Source organism: Diabrotica virgifera, chromosome 1, assembly GCF_917563875.1.
Source record: "Diabrotica virgifera virgifera chromosome 1, PGI_DIABVI_V3a".
Lineage (NCBI taxonomy): Eukaryota > Metazoa > Arthropoda > Insecta > Coleoptera > Chrysomelidae > Diabrotica > Diabrotica virgifera.
This window is the reverse complement of record NC_065443.1, coordinates 82,807,740-82,835,672: the sequence shown is the minus strand read 5'-3', so window position 1 is coordinate 82,835,672 and position 27,933 is coordinate 82,807,740. Positions and strand designations below refer to the sequence as shown.

At 32.5% G+C, this 27,933-nt stretch overlaps 1 protein-coding gene and 1 long non-coding RNA gene across 3 annotated transcripts in view; both read left to right on the top strand.

Moving 5' to 3' along the window:
* LOC114327543 (nuclear hormone receptor FTZ-F1) overlaps positions 1–27,933 on the top strand; it is an 824,714-nt gene that overhangs the window by 514,027 nt on the left and 282,754 nt on the right. The window lies entirely within an intron of this gene.
* On the top strand, positions 17,795–22,089 carry LOC114327542 (uncharacterized). Of its 2 annotated transcripts, none has more exons than XR_007695959.1 (2): positions 17,795–18,138; positions 21,855–22,089. It is a non-coding gene; the product is annotated as an uncharacterized LOC114327542 (long non-coding RNA). The 2 variants fall into 2 exon arrangements; XR_007695960.1 differs by lacking the exon at positions 17,795–18,138 and adding an exon at positions 18,145–21,287.

The following is a 27,933-nucleotide window of genomic DNA, read 5'->3' as shown; positions in this document are numbered from 1 at the left end:
ATTATCTTTTAAAATACCCTGTATAACATTACAAATCCTCATATTTTAAGAAAGAAGACATCGAAGAGAATCCAAAGATATAAAAATATACAGGGTGTCCCATTTCAAAAAACAAAGTTATAAGCAACTTCCGGTATAACCGGAAGTTGCAAAGAGATGAAAATATTTTCATTTAATAGATCATCCTTCAAAACCCCTGTATTCCAATTTTCATGATTCTGTTGCTTTTAGTTCTCGAGATATTTCTAATAGGCCAGTTATCTGCCTCACCCTGTATTGATAATTATGATCCCTTGCAGGCTGACACCTCAGTGGATACAGGAAGTAGCAATAAGGGGTGAAAGTGAAAAATAAAAATTAGTGCAGTCTAAAGGTTTTCACCTCCTATTTCGTTGAACCTCCATCGATTTGCATGAAAATTGGTGAGTAGTTAGAGGATACCTCAAGAAACAAAAGTTACATGCTGCAAACTTGCGCTTTTACCCTGGGGGTGGATGCCACTCCTTCTCGGTGGTGAAAATTATTTTATTAAAAATAACTCCTCAAATCGATAGAGGGAAAATTTTAAGCAAAATTTGTTATATCAAGTTATTAAAATACATCAATACTTTTTGAGTTATTAAAGATCAAAGATTTGAATTTTTCGTGAAAAAAAATCCATGGTGTAAAGCGGTTTTTCATAAATAATTCAAAAACTATAGGTCTTAACAAAATAGTTAGAATTACCAAAATTGAAGATAATCAAAAATCGAATAGATTTCTTACTTGAAAAACCTTTTAGAATTAATTAAAAGTGAATAGGTGATTAAATGTATATTTTTTTAAAACGGTTTTTGTTATAAATCGAAAACGATGCATTCTATAACATACTCGTATACTTACTAAACATTTGTCCAATGTACTCAAGAATACCTATCAAGCAAGCTCCAGATGAAGTTGATAGCATCAAAGCTAAGCAAGTTATGATGAAAATAAGAGAACTCTTTCGAATGTTTTAGGAAAAAGATAAAAATAAAACATAGGTACCTAAGTTATTTCCACAAAAATTAAAATTTGTAGTAGTCCCTGTAAGACTTTCTTTATTTTAGCATAAGTAATAACCTCAAAAAATTTTGACGGGTCTAAAAAACATATTTCTGAAAAAAAAAATGATTTAAAAAATCATAATTTTTTAAATTTTCGTAAATTTCATTTTCTTTTGATAATAACTCCAAAAATAATCACTATCCTTACGAAAAAAATGATAGAAAACCAAATTTTAGTTTTTTCTTTAGCAAATATTTTACTTTCTTATTATTTTTGTAGGACAAAAAATAACCGAGATAAAAAGGTTTAAAACGTAAATTTTACTGCGAGCACCGTGTAACCTGGACTCTTTAACCTTTTATCTTTAAAATAAGGGATATAAAAGATTAAGTTTAATACTATTTATAGCCATTGAAAATACCATTTAAACGGTTTTTAGCTAAAGCTGATAAAATTTGGTTTTCTATCATTTTTTACGTGTCGATTATTTTTGGAGTTATATCAAAAGAAAATGAAATTTACGAGAATTTGAAAAATTATGATTCTTTTAAATAATTTTTTTTTCAAAAATATGCTTTTTAAACCGGTCAAAATTTTTAAGGTTATTACTTATGCTAAAATAAAGAAGGTCTTATAGATCCTACTATAAATATAGGCCTACTATAAATTTTAATTTTTGTGGAAGTAGCAATAACTCCAAAAATAATCACTATACTTACGTAAAAAATGATAGAAAACCAAATTTTAGTTTTTTCTTTAGAAAATATTTTAATTTCTTATTATTTTTGTAGGACAAAAAATAACCGAGATAAAAAGGTTTAAAACGTAAATTTTACTGCCAGCACCGTGTAACCTGGACTCGTTAACCTTTTATCTTTAAAAAAATAAGGGATATAAAAGGTTAAGTTTAATACTACTTATAGCCATTGAAAATACCATTTAAACGGTTTTTAGCTAAAGCAGATAAAATTTGGTTTTCTATCATTTTTTACGTGTCAATTATTTTTGGAGTTATATCAAAAGAAAATGAAATTTACGAGAATTTGAAAAATTATGATTCTTTTAAATAATTTTTTTTTCAAAAATATGCTTTTTAAACCGGTCAAAATTTTTAAGGTTATTACTTATGCTAAAATAAAGAAGGTCTTATAGATCCTACTATAAATATAGGCCTACTATAAATTTTAATTTTTGTGGAAGTAGCAATAACTCCAAAAATAATCACTATACTTACGTAAAAAATGATAGAAAACCAAATTTTAGTTTTTTCCTTAGAAAATATTTTAATTTCTTATTATTTTTGTAGGACAAAAAATAACCGAGATAAAAAGGTTTAAAACGTAAATTTTACTGCCAGCACCGTATAACCTGGACTCGTTAACCTTTTATCTTAAAAAAAATAAGGGATATAAAAGGTTAAGTTTAATACTATTTATAGCCATTGAAAATACCATTTAAACGGTTTTTAGCTAAAGCTGATAAAATTTGGTTTTCTATCATTTTTTACGTGTCGATTATTTTTGGAGTTATATCAAAAGAAAATGAAATTTACGAGAATTTGAAAAATTATGATTCTTTTAAATAATTTTTTTTTTCAAAAATATGCTTTTTAAACCGGTCAAAATGTTTAAGGTTATTACTTATGCTAAAATAAAGAAGGTCTTAAGATCCTACTATAAATATAGGCCTACTATAAATTTTAATTTTTGTGGAAGTAGCGTAAAGTTCATACCAAACAGTGCATCATAGTTTGTCGAATTCTCTCTATCGTGAATATTATAGTAGGGGAGAAAAGTATGCTAAATGTGCAGTCACTCGAGCACTTTGGAGACCTATTGGGTTGTGAAGAGTAGGTTCTAAAACCCAAAAAAGTTAAGTAAGGTTTTCCATTTTAGTGGGGACTTTCCATTTTTAATTTAATTTTCCATTTCCAACAATCGTTTTTTCCGATTATAGCGCCATTTGTCCATAATTCGAAAAAAGATTTCAAATAAAAGTTACTTATTTTTACGTAAGGAATCCGAATCTGCAATAAAAATGGGGGCTCCTATTTAAAATTTTAAAGTAACCCCCCACCCCACCTCCATGGGGGGTAGTGTTTGGTGCCATTCGATAGATTTTTCAAATATATTGAATAAGTGTATTTTTCAGTTTTACGATCTATGTTCATTTCGCAAAATATTGCGGGATTCGTATTTAAAATTTTAAATTTACCCCCACCCCTCTCCGTGGGGAGTCGTCTTTGTTATCATTCGATAGAGTTTTGACAAATATTGAGCACGTATTTTTTAGTTTTTATATCTATCGTTCATTTCGCGAAATATTCGCTCGCTTTTTTCTTGTGAAACTTTGTAACTCACCCATTTCCTTACTTCGCCCAAATCGTCAGATTTTTGAAATATACACTGTTTTGCATGTACTTAACTTACCTTATCTTAATCTGACAATTTCGAGTTTTTCTAAGGATAGATTTTTTTTTCGGCCCCCCCCCCCTTAACGAACGCCCCTGTGTTTAGAGCCAATATATCGTCGCCTTAATACTACTTGATAACTCGAAATTAGTAGTTTTGAGATAAACGAGTTTAAAGATTTTAAAGATATTTGTGCTGCTACCATGATGTTGGTAAATACGGAATTCACTCTGCGGCTCTAAAATACTGTTCCTTAACTTTTTGGCAACTGATCTATTTAGGAATATGGTGTAAATTTTTTTCCAATATGGAAAAAAACATGAAAAATTAAAGTTATCAACTTTTAGCACTACCATAATGTTAACATTTGGTAATGTCGCATGTTTTGCTAAGTCGCATATAAGTGAACTTTTTAATACAACTAATATTTTAAACATTATTTTGTTGAAAATTAACCCTCTGCCATGGAGGTTGACAGATCTGCTAACAATTCTCGAATTGTTGCATTAAAATGAACCGAATAAACAGATAGCAATTATGTGGTAAGTTCAATGGTTTCAGAGAAACACGTGCTAAAACTAGATAACTCGAGTTATCTAGTTATAGCATTCAGTGTATGTCGTATTCACGATTATTTCGATTAAATAATAGCTTGATAACTTATCTTGTCAAGTTTTAGCACTGAATATTAGTGGCATTTGAGTTTTATCAACTTTCGTCAATCATAAATAAATACTTAACCCGTTTGAAGTGAGCTATCAAGTTTTTACACAATATGGAGGCAAATGAAATACATCTTGTGAACTAGTTACCTCAAAAACGTCAATTTTGGAGTTATCAAGTTATAGTACTAAGGCGACGATATGGTAGAGGTACATCTACAGGGTACCAGGTTTCTCCTCATATGATAATCTGACGCGCTTGAGTTAGGGCTCAAAATCCCCGCTTGGGCTCCCCTACCATTATACATAGAAGTCAAAAAATGATGTATCCGTTGACGGATAGTTGCATACTTTCACAATGTCAAGGGGTAAAATTACAATTAGGCATTCCAAATCACGTGATATAGTATGGCTGATGGATGGCGAAACTGTCATCCATAGGCGTATCCAATGTTTAAACCACTTCGTATTTAATTTGCTATCACAATTTCACAAATTTCGCTACACAATTAACAAAAAAACAAAACCAAACAGGATATTCTTTACAAATTTGTCAATATTCAATGTAAACATTAGATACGCCATGACCACCCCCCTTAACTATGTCTATGGCCATGTCAGTTTAGCCATCCACCGGCCACCACTGACAGTTCATTGGAATCCCTAATTGTCATTCTAGGTTAGTATATATGTATTTCGACATTCTATCATTGACGTACTGAAAGAAGGGTTTGAATGAACTTTATGTTTTATTTTTTACTTTTTCCTAAAAAAGGGGTAATAAAAGAGGTTCCAAAGGGGTAATAATAGGCGGTTGAAGCGTAGCACTACTGGCCCTGTTACTTTCCTTGTATACCGTAGGCCCTAGAGATAGAAGACTACCCTGCTATAATCTCAGTCGCGTCAGCGGTATAAAACGGGAGACTATAATTATAAAAATATAAAACAATAAATTTAATGCGAAAATAACGGGTATAATAGTAGCCGCTTAATAAATTATTGACTTAGTATTTTATGACCCTTGACTATCAATCACGGGATCTGCAAATAATTTCAATACTATAATAACAATATAATTAATAATTTTCACATGAGTAAAGTTGGTAATTTTAATTCAAAAATGATATGAAAAATATGTGTTCACACCTGTCTAATTGTATGCTCATTAAGAAGTGATTCTTCTGCTCGCATTCTCCTAATGTCCACCTTTACGAATGTGGAATCTTGGATCTAAATTCTGTCGTTTGGTTCTATTCTCTAGTACAAGTTTTTCATCAGCTCAATGCACATGTAACAAGTAATGCATATCACTTACAAATACTATAGAGAGAAAACAGCTGTTCGGTACATGAGAAGAATGTGAATGAATATGAGAAGAATGGTAGATACTATACTTCCAGTAAAATTTGTTAAAACCTTGTAAAAACAGGAGACTAACCAAAAAAGTCTTGCTTTATGGCTGTGAAAATTGGACAATGAACTCTCAAACAGAAAAAAAAAGAATGTGTGTGTACTTTGTACGCACGTAAGAAGATATTCTTCTATTATATAGGTAATTTCAACAAAGTAAATATACTTAAAAGGTTATTTGTATTTTATTTAAAAATTAAATTAACTTTCTTATCTACCACTTTCAAAAATTTTTTATTAAAACAACCAAAAATAAAAAAAAATATGAATCGCCCAGGATTTGAACCCGCGTCATTCCAATCACGGAGCTAACGCCCTACCAACTACACCAGCGAGGTACTTCTAATTGACATGTAACTTTCGAATATAATTACACAACACGGCGACAAGTAGTGTAAAATTGTTATGTAGTGTAAAATAATTATTTTACTACAGAGAAACACAAATCCAAAAACACAAGAATTATAATAAATAATACATTTATTAAAAACACTAATATATTCTTTTAATGACTTATTTGCACGGATACAGATACATAAATACCTATCTTGAAAGATTAGCAAGGAACTACATACTGTCTGTGTGCGCAGGCGCGCAGATTTATATACAATTTTACCCTCAATCGAATCGCGCCTAAAGTAGAATATCTTCAATAAATGCCTTTGAGATGTATATATACAAACACGGATGCTGAGAATGTCATGAGTACAAAAGTACAAAAAGTTGCCAAGAAGAGACACTAAAGAATTACTAAGCACAATCAAAGAGAGGAAAATCCTTTCTTACTGTATGATAACATAATCAAAGAGAGGACTTGGGTCACGTAGATGACTCTTCGAAAGGAGATGGCTCAATAAGGAGAAGAATAATTGAATATACACGTAAAAAGTAATACATTAACTTGGTATACTTATTTTGTTGGACAGCCACAGCCACAATAATAGAATTTATATCTAACACATTTTAAAATCAAACAATCTTTTCTTTAAATAAACTCAAGGATATTTCTGTTATGGATTCCCGTATTAAAATGGAAATGAATAAATATTACGAACATCTTCGATGAACGTAAATCGAGTGATGACTGAATAACTAACTGTTGTTTTTAATGATCATCATATACTTAATCTAACAATAATTTTAATTGAAAAGCATCACTCATGCATTACAGTTTTTGTAATAACGATATTAGATGGTTTTATATGAATCTAATCACCATTTACTTAAAGCATCACTACAATGTATTTACATTTAAAGGAAACCAACAACGAAATGAAGAAAAGTTTTATGACACTACAAGACATATAACATCAGCTCAAACAGGCTCTAGAGATCCAAGGCCTCAATGGTTTCCTTACCAATAGAATGGTATTCTATAAATGTGTTTTTTTCCATTGAGATGTAAAATTATTTGATTGTAACAATTAATATCTCATGGGCCGAGCTGGGTATATTTTATATCGGGCAGTTTTAATCTTTGCGCCGACTTGGGACATTTTTAAAAGACCTACCTGTTTCTTGGGCCGAGATAGGCACTGCCCTTCCTTCCATTTCTTCCTATCTTATGCTAGGTTTATCTAGTTTTGTACTCCCAACAAACCCAAGTCTCCTTTTACTGATTCCGTCCATTTTCTTCGTTGTCGTCCTCTTTTTCTTTGTGTGCCAGCTTCAGTATTTATTAATTCTTAGTCTTAAGTCTTTGAACTTTTACAATGTTTAAAGTTTTTTGTTGTCCATTAAAATCTACGACATAAGTTTTGAAAACGAGTCTACCCAGTTTCTGTATTGAATCAGGTTGAATTTGAAATTAAACAATGTTTGTTACTCCTTACTATTAATGCTTATCAACGAAATCATTCAACCTATTGACGAAGCTCCAATATTAGTTACTGCAGAAGTGGAGAGTGTAAAGAATAAAAATGGAAGATCATATGGGGATCAAGAAAGATAATATGTCGTATAATAAATGGCTAGCAACAAAAGACAAAGAACAAGAAGAATGGAAAACAATTGAAGGCAGTAGAATACATAGAAAAAAAATAGTGGGTTAAATTTCATATCCCCGGAAATATGGGTAGAATAATATGGAAAAATCCTGACAGAAGATCGAGCAGAATTTCAAGATATTGGCTACGCAAAGCATGATGCTTCATACTGCGAAGAAACTGAAGAAAATAAAACCACGCCAACGTTATGAAAAATGGGAAGACTCCAAGAAGACCGATAGAACTGATTAAGTATCCTCCTCCTAAGTGCCCTCTCCTAACCTCTAATTGAGGTTGGCGATCAATATTGCAAATTTCTCTCTGTTCTGGGCTTGATGAATTAAGTCATTTCCTGTTGTGTGGGTCCAATCTCTGATGTTTCGTAGCCAAGATTTTTTCTTTCTTCCTGTTCTCCTTTTACCTTCGATCTTGTCTTTTAATATTACCTGGAGCTGCTTAAATTCCCTATGGCGCATTATGTGTCCTAGATATGACGTCTTTCTAATTTTGATAGTATGTATAGACCAGATGAGGACGTGTGTTCATTATTTCCAGTACTTCTTCATTCCTAGTTCTGCTGGTCCAGCTTATTCTTAACATTCGGCGGTACAACCACATTTCGAATGAATTCAATTTGTTGACGTCATACTGTTTTAATGTCCAGGTCTCACAGCCATATAATAATAGAGCCCACTTTAGTGTTCTCAATCTTATTGTGACTGATAGCTTGGGGTTACAGAGTATTTTTCGCATGTTCTGAAACCAGACCTTGTTATTTCAATACCTCTTTTAATTTCTTTTGAGAGGTCTAGTTGACTATTTAGCTCTCTGCCTTGTTTAAATATGGCCCTGCTAAACCATTTCAGTTATTGGGTTATTATTTAATTATAATTTATTCTTGAGCGGCGAAGAGCTTACACCCAGAATGGAAAACTGCACATATTAGCATTCTACAAGAATAAAGGCAACATACTGTAAGAATTTCGGAGGGTTAGAAGATCAGAGTCGCTTTCGTACTGGTCGTTCTTGTATAGATAATGCGTTCTGCATGAAACAAACAGTTTGAAAGCACTTGGACCACAATATGGAGACACACATGATATTTGTTGACCTTCAAGAGGCGTATGATAGGGCCCCATTAGCCAATCGGTGGCAGTTGCTAGAAGACAAGAGAATTCCACCGATTTATATAAATGCTCTGAGGGAGTTGTATGACATGACGAGTTCACTAAAGATTGGACAAAAAGTGACAAAAAAAGGTAAGGTGACCAAAGGACGTCGTCAAGTCTGTTGCATTGAGTCTACTCTCTTTAAGATTTATGATTTATGTGAAGGAAGTTTTCAAAGAAAATGTGATCGAATGGGTACAGTTTGCAAGATGACCACGTAATATTTGCAGATAATCAAGATGATATATTATCTACTACATGCTAAGAAAAATAGATAAAGAATGTACCAAATGGAGTTTATCAATTAGTCTATCAAAAACGGAGTATGTAGTGGTGGGAGGTGAAGGAAGGTGCTAGGGAACTAGGTAATTTTGAAAATGATTTCCGGATTGGCAATCGAAAGGTCAAAGCAAATGTAAAATGTAAGTTTTATTACAATCAATATTGTGATTTATTCTATAGTCCGTCCCACCTTGACTTTACAGTATAGGGAACATAGGCAATGCAGTCCTTATGAGAGTTATTAGCGCGGTGATGCCGATTTTATCAAAAAGAATTTGTAATCGCACATGAGAGAGATTAAATTAAAACTGTTTTAGAAAGACAACCTACAATTTTAGGATTCGTATGCGTTTATATTCGTATAAGTTTATTGGATATACTATAGTTATTACGCATATGAATCCTAAAATTGTAGATAGCCTTTATAAAACAGTTTTAATTTAATCTCGCTAATGTTCGAATACAAATTCTTTTTGATAAAATCGGAATCACCGCGCTAATAACTCTCATAAGGACTGCATTGCCTATGTTCCCTATACTGTAAAGTCAAGGTGGGACGGACTATAGTATAAAATAATTTTTAACCTACACATGTCACAAGACAACGGTTTCGGAACTTTTTTAAGATGTTAAAATTAATCGTAAAAGAGCTATAAAACAAGAATATTACAAAAAATCTCACCAGTGAATGAAATATGTCATGTAAAAAAATAAAAAAGTTTAGTTGTTGACGTGATATTGTGTCAAGGGCGACAGTGCAAAAGTTGGCTCAATTAAAAGATAATGTGATAAAGTGACCCAGATACAAAATGAACATATACTTATATGAATGTATACAAACATGTAATAATTATGAGGTGATTTCAAATCGGTTCATTTCGTTTCAATCTGTGGCGCAAGGTCGAATATCTGATCCTAAAATATTTCACTCTTCGTTTTTACAATCTACATTATATTCCAATCGATAGCTGCTGGTTCATATCTACAGTGAATTAATCAGTGATTCGCGTGACTTAAGTTCTACTTCAGTTTTACTTTTTACTTGTTTATAATTGCATTAAAGTGGGCTGGAAATAGACCGCTGACCCACTTACAATTTTACACCAAAAGGAATGTCTTGACTTTAACCAACAAAAAAATCGACATATTATTTTATTACCATAATTGCAAATAAAAAAAATTGTTAATTTTGTTTTGAAAAAAATATTTTTAAGTAAAGTCACGAAAGATGAAAAAAATAGTATTCAACATAACGAAGACAAAATTAAACAGGTTGGAAACATTAATTTGTTATCATGGCAGTCATCATAACTCACCAGGGGTATTATAGAGATAAATAGACAAACAATAAAAAGAACATTCATTCGTATTTTAAAAACTTAAATGTATAATAATATAATATAATATTGAAAAATATTGGAGACAAATGGCCAATAGTATTAGAGAGACGGCTATTGAAATACTTGGGAAAACGTCAGGTAACAATTTAGTTCATGAAAGAAGTTTGAGGATAAAGAGACTTGGTGGTGGTCAAATGAAGTACAAGGAAAAATAAAAGAGAATGATGATGAATGTATCGAATGCAAAATATCGATACTCGCATATTTCTACAGAAGAAGATAAAAACTTGGATGTGTCAGTTTTAGATTGGACAATCATAAAAATAACAAAGAAGATTGAGAAAATTTTTTTACAGATCTATATAAAACTATCCAAGAGACATATCCAGAAGATGACGAAATGAGAGATAATAAAGATGCAGAGTAAGACCCTTCTACCTATCTAGAAATCAAGATGTCGCAAAGCAACTAAAACTCAAAAAAACTCCGGGACCAGATGAAATTAACCACGAACTCATCATGAACAGTGGAGAGAAGCTGCTAAAACGGATGTACAAACTGATGGTCAAAATTTGCCTGCAGAATGGAAAAACGGACACATCACACCAATTTTTAAGAAGGGGATCCAACTAACTGCTATAACTACAATGCTATTATGCTACTAAGCACAAATATAAGATCCTTGCCACAATCAAAAGAAACCGACTAAATTGTTATATAGAAACAATATATAGGACAGTATTAGACCTTGGGCCCACACTTTACAAAATTATTACCCCCCTCATGAGTCCTTTTTTATTCATCAAGGAAGTGAAAAAAATTTTTATATCAAGAGTGTAAAAAGTATTTATTTCCTTAGCTAAGCGCTTTTGACAAAATTGTCATCATCGGAGCTAATGGTCAATATAAAAAGAAGTACCACTACTTAGGGCCGTATGCGTGAGCATTTTATTAAACATTAGAATTCTAACTGCATTACTATTATAGTCATGTATGCTCCAGTTGTGTATGGTCCCGTGCAACCCCCAAACAGAAAAAACATGAAAATACTGTCACAGAAACGTTACAAATACATTAAAGCTTTGTTTATGGAGTGGGCATTTCACCCAACCATCATGGCTGAAGAGGAATAGTTGACTGACCTTCTTTAGCCATGATGGTTGGGTGAAATGACGAGATTGTTTAATGGAGGCTATGTGATGTTTTGGAGTGGAATTTCCTTGAGAGTAAGTACGGATTTGGTGTCTTCGTGGAGGCTCTTTCAATAGCGAAAGGTACATTGCACACATTTTCTTTCTTTAAACACTTTGTTCCTTTTGCACTATATACAGGAAATAATTTCATCTTTTTATATGATAAGACATGGCCTCCTCACGTATCGCATGTCGTCAGTTAAAACACATAATAAAGAGTAAAACCGTCTAGTATCTTTGTTGTTAAAGATATCGGAGAAATTAAAAAAATAAAATGTTCGCAAAATATGAGACTACAACATAATTTCAATGTATGTCACGTTTGTACCTTTTTTTCCCTGCAGAGTCTCTCAAACTTTTGTTTCAGTTAAAACCATAGACATATTAACAATAGACCAGGCTAGGGATATGCCACTCAATGCATCGGGGTGTAACGCCAATATCAAGTACGGTGGTCTAGCTATCTTTAGGGGTCGACAAGACAAGAATTCTTGTCTTGACAACAACTTCTTGTCTTGTCTTGAGAAAAAATCAAGAAATTTAAAAAAATCTTGTCTTGACGTTTTCTTGACATCTTATATCTTGTCTTGACTCAAGAAATTTCAAGATCTTGAAATTTCTTGATTACCAGGTCCTTTGATTCCCCGGAGACCTTTTTATTGCGTTGCGTGCTAACAGGGCCTCCACTGCCACTGGGGGAGACCCCGATCTGCAGTTGTTTCCTTGGCGAACGCCAAATTTGATGTGTAGTTGCATGCTTAAATAAGCATTTTGTATGTTTCGCACATATTCTTAACTTAGCTGTCCAGGATTTCATAAAAATGATTGAACCAAATCATAACAGTGTCGACATCGAAAAGGATTTTGAATATTTGGAGGATGAGATCGAAGTAGAAAATGATATAAATGATACTGCTTTGGATTTCAACTCGCCTGTAAGTCAAATTAAACATCTTGTCAAAGAATATCAAAAACTCAGGGCAAATGCAACACTTAACCTTAAGTGCTTGCGAGGTCATACATTGTAAGATAACTAAATGACTATGCCAAAATTAGATGTGCCTACAAAGTGGCATTCAACCTTAAAGATGCACATGGTGTTTAAGTGTAAAAAATGTTTTAACTATATTTTGTGACAACATCAAAATAACATAATTGCAAAATATTAGATGAAGAATGGGTTCTGATCAGTAAATTTTGTCAGTATCTGAGAAGCTTTAAAACACTTTCCTCAATACTCGAAGGGAAAAAATATTGCACACTCCCATTGGTGGTAATTGAAGTAAACTTACTTTTAGATAAACTGAAAATGTTGGGCTCATGAACTTGATAATAAAATTGATAGAGACGTTACTGAATTCAAGCTGCGAGAGATAAAATACTGAAAAACTATAATAAAACTAATTGTATATTATACGGTATAGTTCTTATTTTGGATCCTCGGCACAAAGTAGAGGCATTTTCCTCTTCATCTTGGGGAAAGCTTCTACAATCAGAGGCAGTACCAAAAATTTGAAGAAATAGTTAAAGCTAACTACTTAATCTGAAAAAAGAAGATAAGGAACTTGATTTAGATATTATTTAGATAGCTGATAAATGATAACTTACAATGAAGTGTGAAATTGAAAAATGCATAAATCCTATTAGTTCAGAAGATTCTGAGAATATACTTGATTGGTGGAGAAGACACGAAGATATCTTTCCGTCATTATCGAAAATGGCCAAGGTTTTTCTGGAAACGCCAGTAACATCTGTACCTGCGGATAGACTATTTTCAAGCGCAGCTTTAACAAGAACAAAGCCAAGAAATCGGCTGGGCGTTGACTCCATGAGAAGTGTTATCTGCCTTAATTCATGGTTTAGCAATTCCGATTTCAAAAAGGTGCTAAATTTGTTATTTAAAATAAAATCTAGTTTGCAATTTTATTTTCAGTAGTAATAACCCAAGGACATTGATAATTGTTCGAAAAAATTTTATAACAGATTTCGAAAGCTTGTTGCTTGGAAACAGACCGACGCCGTAGGCGGAGGTCTGTTGCCTGTAAGCAACAAGCTTGAGAAAGTTGTTAAAAAATTTTTGAGCATTTATCAATGTTCGAGGGTTATTCGGATAGAAAATTTTTTGCTGGTTATGAAAAAAAATACAGAGCAGAAACAATTTATTTAAATGTGCAATTAACAAAGGAACAATTAGAAAAATTTAATGAAGATCCAGACATGTTAGTTTCTATAACTGATGAAGATGTATTTCCACTACGCATGCTGTTAATAATTTTATTATGATGTTCTTCGTCAATGTTCAAGTACGGTTTTATTGAGTTGGGATTGTTATGCCCCGTAATTTTTATAAACATAAACGCTTTCCATACAAATTTTTTACTGTAAACAGTATTCTTTGGTATATTTGATTCGATAATTTCATTAATATTCTCATCAGTATTACAACCAAATCGTGACATTTTGAAATATTGAATATTTGAAATGTCAAAATCGAAATGAAACGAAATGTAGGTATCCATAGCTACATGATTGAGTGAAAACAGCCCATGGGATCTGTTTTCAGTATAATGTTGGTTTTATTGGTTGTATTCAATCAGATGACCACAAATTAATTGATTTCATTGGATTTCTAATTGAGCAAAAAATTTTCAACAGAATTAGGTAAGTATCATTATATTATTTTTAATTTACATTTTTGTAAATCGATTTAGCAAAAAAGTGTTCAATTTAAAATGTTATGTTATGTCCAAATAATGTTATCTTTTTCACAAATAAATACGTTTTAGAGTTTCATTATTAGTCAAGATATTTCAAGATTTCTTGATTTCTTGACAAGAAATCTTGGTATTGACATAAAATTTCTTGTCTTGTCTTGAAATCTAAAATTACTTCTTGTCTTGAAATCAAGACAAGGTCAAGACAAGATCTTGAAATTTTCAAGAAGTTGGCGACCCCTAGCTATCTTTGTCTGTCGTACGAGTGTGAGCGTATCACCCAGTAGTGGGAGTAATGGAACGACACAGACACAGAGGCAGCGGCCATCAGATGCTAAAGAGAGAAAGCTAAGCGCCGATAGAGAGAGATACATAGACCACCGACCCGAACTGCTCCGCGTTACGTTATTTTTTGGACTTTGCCTAATCTATGTGTTAAAATCTATGGTTAAAACACGTCTTAAAGAATAAAACCGTCTATTTTTTTTTGTTTCTAAAGATATTAGGGACATTGGGACATTAAAAAAACAAAATGTATACAAAATATAAGACTACAACACGATTTCGATGTATAATGTATACTCACATTTGTGCCTTGTCCGCCCTACAGGGTGTTTCAAACTTAACATAAGAAAAACATTTATTTTCTTCCACCCGGTATAAGTACAAAAAAGAAGTTTGAGTAAACCTTTGCCTAAATGTGTAAATACCGAACAAAAATCTAAAATAAAAAAATAGCAGAATCCGTTAATCTGTTCACGAAAAAATCAACTATGAAAATGAGTATAATTTTCTATATCCCTAAATTATGCATTGCAGTGTATTACAGTAAATAATATTCCAGATTTGGCTTTAAATTCCATATATTAATTTTTTGTTTTGTTCTAATGGTAATGGCCCAAGCGGGGATTTTTACAGTTGCTCGAGCGCGTCAGATTATCACATGGGGAGAAACCTTGTACCCTGTAAATATGTAAATGTACCTCTACCATATATTGGCTCTTAATACGGGGAAGTTCGTTAAGGGGGTCCGAAAAAAAATCTATCCTTAGAAAAACACGAAATCGTCAGATTAAGATAATAGGTCTGGATCCCGCGTATGAAAAAAAAGTTGATTAATAGCAAGCTGAAAATTTGTTAATAGCTTAAGGGTGCCTAGTCGGACAAACTTTGATATATGGGAACACTGGAACAGGGAAAGTTTTAATTGTGGAACAGGTTAAAAATTTGGAACGATCAGACCACGAAAACATCACATGTATTTTGTCCGACAGAACTTCCAATTGATTTGTTACCCTTTCATTAATTCATGCAAAAATCAGGCTGCTATTTATCACGAAATGGGCATTATAATGACTGGAACACGTAGAAAATGTCAAATGATAGGAATTATGACAGGTAATAGCAGTCTGATTTTTGCTTGAGAGTTTAATGAAAGGGTAACAAATCAATTGGAAGTTTTGTCGGACAAAATACATGTGACGTTTTCGTGGTCTGACCGTTCCAAATTTTAAACCTGTTCCACAATTAAAACTTCCCCTGTTCCAGTGTTCCCATATATCAAAGTTTGTCCGACTAGACACCCTTAAGCTATTAACAAATTTTCAGCTTGCTATTAATTATTTTTTTCACACGCGGGATCCAGACCTATAAGGTAAGTTAAGTACACGCAAAAGAGTGTATATTTAAAAAATCTGACGATTTGAGCGGGGCGTAAGGAAATGGGCGAGTCACAAAGTTTCACAAAAAATTTCGCGAAATAAACGTCAGATCGAAAAACCAAAAGTGTTCATAATTTTTCAAAGATCTATCGAATGATACCAAACATAACCCACACGGACGGGGGGGGGGGGGGAGATTTTAAATACGAACCCCGCAATATCTCGCGAAATGAACATCAGATCGAAAAACTGCAAAATACACCTATGCAATATTTTTGAAAAATCTATCGAATGGCACCAAACACGGCCCCCCACGGAGCTGGGGTGGGGGGCTACTTTTAAATCTTAAATAGGCGCCCCTAATTTTTATTGCAGATTTGGATTCTTTACGTAAAAATAAGCAACTTTTATTCGAGACATTTTTTTTTGAATTACGTAGATGGCGCTATAATCGGAAAAAACGATTGTTGGAAATGGAAAATTACATTAAAAAATGGAAAGTCCCCCACATGGAAAGTCCCTCACTTTATGTAAACTACTTAACTTTTTTTGTTGTTTTGAATAGTTAATAACTTTTTTTGGTTTTAGGACCTACTCTTCACAACCCAATCGGTTCCCATAACGCTTGAGTAACTGCAAATTTAGCATACTTTCCTCCCCTACTATAATATATTACTATCCTTTATTTAATATTCACTGATCTACCGTATATTATTTCCATGATATTCTTGGTTTGTTCCTCTTTGACTATCCTATGGGAAATATTGTCCCAGTAAGTACATTAAATATAGCTTTTATGATTTTTTTCCACTTTATCAAAAAATTTTTTAAACTTCCTCTATTACCTTGAGATCCGTGGATCAGATTGCTGTGATACGACTGGGAATTGTAGGAAAATCGATTTTCTGCGTTCATTTAAAGCCACAGGGGGCGGTCTCGGGAAGCTTCAAATAATACTCTTCAACGGGATATGACAACTAAAATAACCGCAGTTTTTTTGCTTTGCATACTTCGATTCTGCGGTGAACAGTTTAATTAGAGTTTACAAGAAGAGTAATTGAATTCGGATATTTTTAGAAGTATCAAAAAAATAAATTAATATACACTAAATCACAAAAAGTATTGCATAATTTTTGAAACAGAAAAAAAGTTGAAAAATCATTTTTAATTTTTAGCAGAATGTTATAATACCCGTCTATCGTCTTGTTTAGGTGTCTACAAACAGGGCCGGGGGCCGGAACAAGGGGGGAAATGGGCACTTGCCCCCGGCGGAAAATTCGAGGGGGCGGCAATTTTTTTTCCAACGGCAAAAAACAGATTTAAACGGTTTCAAATAACTTGGGTAGTAAGACAAACAGCATTATGCTAAATTAGTAAGTACCATAAATTTTTTAAACAGTTGTACTGACCGTGAACCTTTGCATTGTTAACACATTCAGAACGTAACTGTGTTGCATTGTGTATTTGGCACAGTATTGTATCTTGCAAAGCAAGGAAGGGCCTTTCGAGGAACGAGAGAGGTGACAGATTTCATTTCAGTAATCCAGACAGTGGTTCTTTTTTTAATACCATTGATCTTATTGCTCGCTACAATGTTCCTTTAAGTCAGCACATTGAACGTCATAGGAAAGGTCAAGTTTCCTACTTTTCCCATCAAATACAAGATGAATTTCTAAATATTATAGTGAATGAAATCAGGAAAGACATAGTCAAAGATGTTTTAAATGCTAAATACTTTTCCCTCATACTTGACTGTACGCCAGATATCAGCCACAACGAGCAGATGACTAAAATAATCCGCTATGTTAAAAAAAAACAGCTCGGTGATTGATGAAAGCTTTTTGGGTTTTTTCACGGTAAGCAATAAAACAGCAGAAGGTCTTACACGAGACATAATGCAAACAGTGGAAAACGAAGGTCTTGACCAGTGTGCGTCTTGGAAGAGTGTTGCCATCGTATACGCTAAAAGCTGATTGGCTCCGCCATCTTTTGCTCAGATTTCCGGATTAATATGGAAGGGGTAAACAGATGATCAGTTGTTTATTTTTCGTTTACTTTACTCTGGTTTAACCTCACTTAACTAGATAGAGAGAAATATTAAATTACTATTACTATTATTATTCAGGTTGAAAAATGCCTTCCTGTAAGGTAAAAGGTTGCGAAGTCGATTGGGGAAAAATAATGTGAAAATGAATTCTTTCCCAAAAGAATCTGAACGACGGAAAGTGTGGATTAAAAATATAGGGTTAAAACAAGATCCAAACAAATATGCTGTTGTTTGTGAAGTAAGTTCTTCAAGTAAAATTAATTGAGTATTTGCATTTGATGCATTCTCTTTATAATATTTATATCATTAAAAAATATTGTATTCAATTTTTGAATGTTTAGGAACACTACTTCTGACATGTGGAAAAAAGTTAGACAAGATGGCAGCAGAAAATTAAAATGCATTGCTGTACCAACAATATTTAGAGAAGAAAGCGAAAGTATTTAATTATTTATATTGGTTTTTTTGTTTATTCACCAATTTAACACCTATAGATATTTGTATAACAAGAGAGCGAAGTGCACCTTTTCCTCCCAAGAATAAAGTTTACTAGTTTACTACAGTAATCATTCAAGGGAGGAAAAGGCACTTCTCCCATGTTATACATTTTTCCACCTCCCTCAAATAAGTCTTTTTTTTATTTTTAAAATATTTTATAACTGTTGATTGAATACATGAATCATAATTGAATACAGGAATTTGTGTATTCAATCAACAATAGAACTAACAAAATTTATTAGAGAACTAAAACTAACAAGTAGGTACAGTATAACTATCAAATTATTAATGAAAAATTTTTAAATCAAAATAACAATTTACTGTTTTTACCATTTTGCAACATCTATAAATAAAATTTAAAATGTATGGATACTTACCGAATAGAAAATAGAGTAATAGTATAGGGTGTCAATAAGTTATTTCATCTATGCTATGACATAGTATGACGTCAACATCACTTTTACTTTTACTCCCTAGGGATTAAAAGTACTTTGTTTCCCTAGGGAGAAAAAATATGACTATGCTCTCTACAATGAGGCCAGGAAATGTATACTTTGGATAGAGGTAGGTGGGAAAATCTGTTTTATTCAGTTATTGTGATTTGTTTCTTACAGACAATCGGTTTGTTCTAGCACGAGTTTCAAACGGTCTGAAACCATTAGCGAATAGTGGACCAGCGCGAGTAGAGGGGATATCACTCATAACTGTATTATGTTCTCTCACTGACCAACTGTTTGCTGACTAGTTCGACTGTTTGCTAGAACAAACCTATTATTCAAACAAAATGTCCTCTACGTCAGACTGATCAGAATTTTAAAAATGTGTCATATCAATCAAGTCAAAAAATTTCAAAAATTGTTCCTGTAACCATTTTTAGTGGAAATAATAACAGTACTTATATTGGATCAGAGAGCCACCTAATTCATTGTTAAAGTATGATAAACTAAAAGTTAAACAATTAGGCATGCACTTCATATTATATTTAATGAAATATAACCCACTGGTACTCGTACAAACTTGACGGCAAGCAAATTCAACAAATTTTTCCTCATTTATTAGTTTTTCACTACCGTTAAGTTTGGAAACAAGCGCTGTTGCCAAATAAAAACATATACAGTCGGAAAAATGAAAGAATACCCATGAACGATCACATCAATCACATATTTTGTATTTGCTGTTTTTTTTTTCATAAATAATAAATGAGAGAGATAGATGAATAATATGTGATTGATGTGATCGTTCATGGGTATTCTTTCATTTTTTCGACGGTATGTATTTACCACAGCAACTACAGGTGACACTGTTTCTCTTTGTCTTTAAGAATGTGAAACAAAGATAACTACAGTGGGAAAAATAAAGAATACCCATGAACTATCACATTGATCACTTATTTTGTGTTTCCTATCTTTTTCTATAACAAACGTTTATTATTTATAGAAAAAGACAACAAACATAAATTAAGTGATTGATGTGATCGTTCATGGGTATTCTTTCATTTTTCCAACTGTATCTGTAATATACGCTGAGCTCGTAGGTAGAGGGGATAATTAAAAAATCGCGAGAGCCAGTAGTGACAAGTCTGTAAACCTTTACTGGAAATTTGACATAAATGTCAAAGTGAATAATTTAAAATTGAAATTAAAAACATTAATTAGAAAAAATATTAGTTGGTCAAAGCTGTGGTATATATTTTTATCTTAAGTATACTTACGGTTTAAATACTGAATTAAGTTTTTTTAATATTTTGTAATATCTAATTATAATTAGATATAAATCATCTAAGCGCCATCTACACGATAATTGTGAATGTATCTGAAGTAAGAAATTAATATTTCATTGAGAGAACGTTAAAACAGTTAGCAAAATTTTTAAAAAATCGATTACAATTTAATTACTTTTTTGCGTTTTAAATATTAAGCGATAACAATTAAATAATAAATTTAAAAATTACTGGTGAAAGTTGAATTAGTAATCCGCTAGGAGCGACACCAGCGAAGCTCAGAGCGTATAAGTGGGTGCGTTTGGACGACCATAGCGGCTGACTGTCAGCAGAAATCGGCTGAGTGGTTGTATCCAGCTGTGATAGGGAAAGCTTAGTAAATCTCTCAGAGGCTGACTTCCAGCGGTGACGTCTGACAGCTACTGCTGGCTCAGCTGTCCAGCCGCTGTGGTCATCCGAACGCACCCAGTGTCAGTCATGTTTTCCTATAGTATAGAAAGCTTAGATAGAAGGTTATGTAAGATTTTTGTTTGTTTATTTTTTCTTCTTCTTTTGTGGCCTTTGGAAGTTGTGCCCATTTAGCCAGCAACATTTCTTAAAATTAATGCCTAACTAAACCTACCATACAAGAAAACCATTACGAACCTAAACAACCAATCAAGGATACGGAAGGGAAAGTAAAGTTATTTAAAAAATAAACTGTTGTTAAAATATAAACTAAATAAATAAAATATAAATTGAAAACAATAATTTGACATTATAAATGTAACCTCCAATATTATGACAGACGTCAGTTACCATGACATCATATATTATACTCCTCACTAATTCTAGCCAATGAAATGCTTGCTGTAAGAGGAATGGCATATCAAAAAAATCTGACTATTCTCTATATATTTTTTCAAATTTAGAATATGGCAACAAGGGGAAAGTTATGTGCATTCCTCATTGTTTGACTTTTCCTATATCTTTAGTATCAGGTCATCGTACAATACAAATACTTCCTGCAATGATTGGAAGTAATGCAGAACAAGAATTGAATTTGGAATCGCCGAGAAAAAGGATTGGTGTACAAAATAAGAAAGTATATAAAGGACAACAAACATCTTCCATAAGCGATCAAAATTGTATAACTGAAATTCAGGAAATAGATTCTGCTCCACCTTTAGGTATAAAAAATATTTTGACATTTTTTTTTATTTAATACACAATTTAATTTACCATCTGATCATGAAGCTATAAGTAAATGGTGTGAATGTTGAACACATGAGGGAGAAGCTGCCATGTGGCAACTCTCCTGTATAATATATTTTATATTAGTTCACATAAATAGTTAATTTATTAAGTCTGTTGGCCATGGTTTCTTCAGTCACCTTTCAAATCCAGGAGGGGTATTTAGCAGTCTTGATTCGTTACTTGGATGATCCGTTGTCCATCAAGGAAGTTTCTTGTGATTATTCTAATTTCTTCCTCTACCAAGGATCTGGCAGAGTCATCTTGTATAGGGTTTTGTTCAAGTGTAAACACTTTTTTGCGCCAGTCCAGAGCTGTCTGCCAGCGCTGCCTTGAATAGAAAGGTGGTCTATTTTTCATGCCACTGGCATTCCAGTGAGACTGGCACCAGTTTCTGGATACATGTAAATGTTACTTTATTTTATGTAAATATTATTTTCATTCTAGAATCAAAGGGAGACTATTTTAACAGATAAATGACGCTATCATTCTTTTTGTTCTAGAAAAACTGTAAATAGTATTTAAGGCAACGATTGTGAATGAGTGAGAAGTCTAATAAAGCCACGACGAGATACTGTATTAGAGCGTACGATTTGGAGGTATTTTTGATTAGATAAATTTTGTAAAGTACAATATAAGTTAGATTTGATAATGTGTAGTATTTCCTAATAAATTAAATACTATTAAGTGTTTATTGTTCTTGTAAGTTAGTGTGGTAAATAAATAATATGAAGTAAGTCTGTGTATTTAAATTAATATAAGTGTTCTTATTTAAAAATAAATAAAGTCAATTCAAAATAAATATTAATGCTTAAAAATCAAATTAGTAAAATCGCTCACATGTCACTAGCAAAGAAACTTGTCAGCTTTTTGTTTCCGGTTGATTTGGACAGGTTAAGAATTTAAAGTGGTAACACTACATGTTAAATCAATCATTTTAAATTGTTTACAGTTTTACTTACAGTAGGAGATGTAACACATACTTTTGTTTACCAGTATGCAAAAATTAAAAAATCTTTCATAGATATTGATTCACCACTCAAGAACTAACAAATTGTGAAGAGCACAAATATACCTGTACTTCGTTATCTGTCCAGGGCCGATATCAATTGATTGTCACAATATTGTATAGGTATAGAATAATTCATTTTATTACAATTAACAGTTTTTAGGTTTCCATATTTCTAAAGGAAAAACGGACCCTTATAGGCTCGCTATATACTTATACTATGGCCAAAAAGCGGTAGTGAGAATAGAAGACATAACATCAGAAGAAATAGAAATGAAAAAAAAAGGTGTTCGACAAGGGTGTATACTTTCACCAATATTATTTAATATATAGGTACTCGGAAGACATATTAAGTAAGAGAATGGATGAAATAAACATAGGCATTAGAATTAATGGCATGATCATAAATAACCTGAGATACGCTGATGATACAGTTCTTTTAGCTGAATCACATGAAAACCTACAGATACTGCTTACTTAATAAAGTGACCGCAGTAAGTGGAGAATATGGACCAGCGCTTAACATAAGTTTTATTCCAGCAATGTTCCATTAATTTTATCTGTCTCTTCCACATTAACCAAGAAGAGGTATTAAAATTTCTGATACATTTCCAGTGGATACATTACCAGCTATTCGTGATGAATAATGAGTAATACAGACTTAAAAATTCATACAGACCTAGCAGTCATTACTTAGCTTTTGATTAAAATTGACAAATCTAAACGCACAAGTGGTCTATTACTTTTCTGTCCAAAAAACGTTTATATGTTTTTTGTCATTTTGAATTAAACACCTATAAGTTCGTTTATGCTTTATGTTTCTAGCTTGATTCTATTTTTGAAGTTATTAGGTGCGATTGGGAAAAATGTTGTGAGTTTTTTATAAAGGCTGTATGACACTATGCATTTTCTTGTATCATTTCTAATATCGTTTCTGATATCGTTTCTTGTATACATTTTCTTGTATCATTTCTTGTACGTACATTTGTGCCCTGTATGACACTATGCAAGTTCTTGTATCGAAAACTGTATGAAATTCGGAACGTGATTGGTCGAAATTTTGTTTGTCGCCCTGTCACGTTACATTGGTATGGTAGTACTGCGTCTACAGCTGATTTTAAGGATTTTATAAAATTTATAAACTTTTAAAAACAAATATTTTAATGTTATAATAACTAGAATTTTTACGTTGACTGTTGATTATTTGTGTTTTTTATTTTATTTTGATATTTGTGCTAAAATATTTGCATTATAATTATCTTCAGTTTGATCCAAATTGGAACTATTGTATTTTCCTCTATTAAAAAATTATGCAATATGAAACCCAAAGTTATTCTACATATATGGTTATTAGTAGAACAGTAGTCCATACCAAACGGTATATTAAGTATCAATAAAATATTTATAAATAATGCCTACAAAACACAAATAAATTCATCAAGACATAAATCATATGATCTCATTTTCAGCCGCCATTATGACATTTAGAAGTTTTACCAGCAGGTTTTACGTTTTTGCTCTTTGCGCAGAAATTGGCGCAATTATTGTACAAGAATCTGTGCCTGACACAAATTCTTGTATCGTTTCTGATATCGTTTCTTGTATCTGTGTATGACACTATACATTTTTTTGACATATCAGAAACGATATTAGAAATGATAGAAGAAAATGCATAGTGTCATACAGCCTTAAAACTAACAGTATGCACTATTGTGCACACAGACAATATAAAGTTAGTTGCTAAATCTTTCAAGTTACGTATCGGTGGAAATAAAGTGTGAACAAAATATATTGGTGTTTTTAGTAAATATATGTTTTATAATTTTTTAATTTGTGCTATTCTTTTAATGAAATCTTTTGGAAAGTAGTAAGTATTAAAATTTAATTTAATATTTAAATAAATTACAAATAAACTGTTTGTTTTGAATCTATTTATTTCCTTGAAATAGTTGAAATCATATATACAGTAGACGCTCTCTTAACCGACCATGACGGGAGCTGCCCATAGGTCGGATAATCAAGAAGTTGGTTAAACCGAAAATCTTTAAAACCACCCTCAGAAAGACATTACATATGTAACTCTATTAAAAATATATATATATTTTATGATCTATAAACAAAAAAGTAGTATGTACATATAGTCCGTCCACTATAACTTTTCCCATGGGTCACGATTCATTTTCAAACAAATTAAGTCAAAATATAAAGTGAAACGAATGTCGATGTGTATATACATATGTAATTAACAATATCACTAACAAGACAAATTATGAAACTTGTATGACCTCTAATCTAAAAATAGTATCATCCAAAAAGGTGTAGGGTCGGTCGGTTAAAGGGGGGTCGGTTAAGAGGGCGTCTACTGTAAGTATAACTTACATACATAAAACTACACACACTATTTTTTAATCCATGTTTAAACACTGGTTATGTCACTAGTATTAAAAGAGGCACCTAAACACATTTTGCAAATTATCACAAAAACTAATCTTGTAAGTAACAGACCAGTTTAGCTCCAGCATCCTCATCTGATCTTACCCCTTTTCTAGCAACAGTTTATGCCTGGGAGAATTCACCTGCAGAATAACTGATAAATGCTTATACTTTTCATTAACAATAACCATACTAACTCCTTCCAAGCTATGTATTCTGCTTTACTATTTTGACCAGCTTCTTATCTTATTCCCAGTATCTTCCACACATCCGAACCTAAATGACTTCAACTCATACTCTCACCTTTTCTATAAAATTATCACAATACCGTTTTAGCTTTTTAAGAAGCAAATGATATTTTTACACAATCAGTGTGAAACCAATTATTGCAAGCTCCACTGCAGCCCATCCATAATGAGACCAGAATTTTGTTTACAATGATTTGGTTCAGATTAATTTAGTTTCTGTTATGAATTAACGTCTTTTTTCTCCGAATCAACATTGCACTATCTATAGGCACTTCAGACTTTCTCAAAACAAGCAGTTCTAATAAAATAACATAACATTAATTTAATCAAAATATAATTTTGCATTTTTTCATTTTTTGCAGTTTCTATATAACCTCAATCTTCTTTTTACAACTGACAGTTATGTAAAATTTATATTTTTGTGTGCGACTAGGGCAAGCAGTGATCACTGAGGGCGGCCATATTTTGCTCTGGTTTCCGGGCTTGGCTACACTCTCCCTGGACGCACTCTGGTCTTGACATACAAAATCCGGTCTTGCCGGTGTCAGTCATATGACAACGAGACGAATATGGCCGGCAAAGGCAAATATAAAGGTGTTCAAGCAAGAATTCTCGAGTTAAATGAATTGGCATATTTTGTGCCCTGTGTGGCACATTCCCTGAATTTGGTCGGAGTGCATGCTGCTGAGACTTCGGCGGAAGCTTAAAGCTTTTTTGGATCTCTTGGTAGCTTGTACAGCTGGTTCCTAAAAAAATGATACAACTCTTAAAGCGTATTTTGTAGAAAATTGAGCAGTGTACTTTCTTCTTCTTCTTCTTTTTGTTTTTGGTCTTGCTGCAAGGCAATTACCAGCACGATTTATAGGCGATCTTGATGTAGTCTGGATATGTTCTTGTAAAAAGCTTTTGATAAGGTGTGATATAATGAATATGAGTTTAATTATATTTAATTTATTATATTTTGAAGGATAAATACTTATTATTTACATACTGTCACTGCAGTGGCGGCTTTTCTTTATGTGCTGCTGAGCTGCAGAACTACCAAACAACCATAGCAAATCTTAATTATTAAAGAATAATTAATATAGTTTTATTTCAAATCTGCCATATTATCATATTAAACATCAACTGTTAATAATAATTCACCAACAACGATGATTAATATTATTTTTTTTACGTATTTACTCCTCTAGTGAAACCGTATAATTTTTTTACGTATTTGGTGCTCCAGTGAAGCAATCTTTTTACGTATTTGCTGCTCCAGTGAAGCCGCGTCGATAACAACCGAAACACTGGCAGCGGTAAAATGCATTTATTAGGCAAACGGCGATCTTAGCCGATGCGCTTCGGCAATCGGCTGATTAACGGCCTCGGAAATGTGTTTGCGAGCTGCAATTCACGACAGTTATTCGTGACCGTTGCATCTGTGCCGTGTTTAGAAATTCTTAGGTTACAATTTTGACTGTAGAGAAATTCCATGACTGAAGACCGACTTGTAGCATTAACCATGTTGTCAGTAGAAAAAACACTTATAAAAGAAATACCAAACTTTAATGAAAAAGTTATAGACAAGTTTGCTTTAAAAAAATCGACGAATCGAGCTTATTTATAAAAAAAATAATATATTTGGCTCTGTGTGTAGTTAGTTCGTAAGACCCTATAATGCAATTATTGTTGTGGCGATTTTGTTTGTAGTGTTTTTTCGTTTGCATTCCTTAGTTTCGCGTATTTATCGATAAAATTCTACTAAAAACATAAACTATAAAACAATTACTAGTGTGCCATAATGTACCATTGCTATTTTTGATATAATTGGATTTATCTTCAATTTGAAAAGAAGAAAATCGGTAAGTTCTTTATTATTTTTTAATAGATATATAATGAATAAATATATGGTGTAAAATATCAAACTAAAAGCCTCGTTGTAAAATACAACGATTAAAAGATATTGAATTAAAAAAAACCAAAAAATACTGCAGAACTACCAAATTTTTGAGTCACCAGCCGCCACTGTGTCACTGTCACTTCCAAATCTTAAAATTTGTCCGATAACTTCAACCTCAAAAAATGGCTGTTTGTTTATTTTATTATTTGTCTATCATAATAAATGTAATATAATGTCAGACCAATCATACACTGCTCAAAATGATCAAATCTTACTAAGAGTCGTATCAGTTTTTTTAGGAACCAGCTGTACAACGTTTTTAGTGCTTCCACACTTCTGTGATATACTTAAGCCATACGCTAAATAAATAAATAAGTGCTTCCACTTCCAGATGGGAAGTTCTAAAAAAGCACGTACCCATAACTTTGAAATCACAAAGTAAAACCAGATGGTCCGCAAAAATAGAGGCCGTCGAAGCTGTGTATAAGCATTTTGGTAAAGTTATACTGGCATTGGAAGAACTACTTAACGACCCTCTATCAACATCTGATACCAAAAGTCCTTGTTGGAAAAATTGAAAACTTTTGAATTCATAGCATTTTGTTGTTTCTGGTATTCCCAATTGAAAAGGATTGATTATGTGCAGAAGTTTCTTCAAAACGACGATTTAACAGTTGATCACGCTGCAAAACACGTGCAGGGACTTCTGCAATTTATTAAATCTTCTAGAGATTTTTCGCCACGAGAAGCCCTTGATGAAGCAAAGTGTCCTGCTAGTTTAACCGACGTATCTGAAGAATTTAAGGAGAAAAGAAGGAACAAGAAAGCCATGTTTTACGAACTATGTGAGGATGAAGTTGTCAACCGTTCCCAAGAAGACTTATTCAAAAGTTCAATGCTAGAAATCACTGACAGATTGGTAGTAGAGTTAAGTATGTACTAGATTCAAAGCTTTGGAAAATGTCAATGAAAAGTTTGGATTTTTGAATGGATATCGAATTAATGAT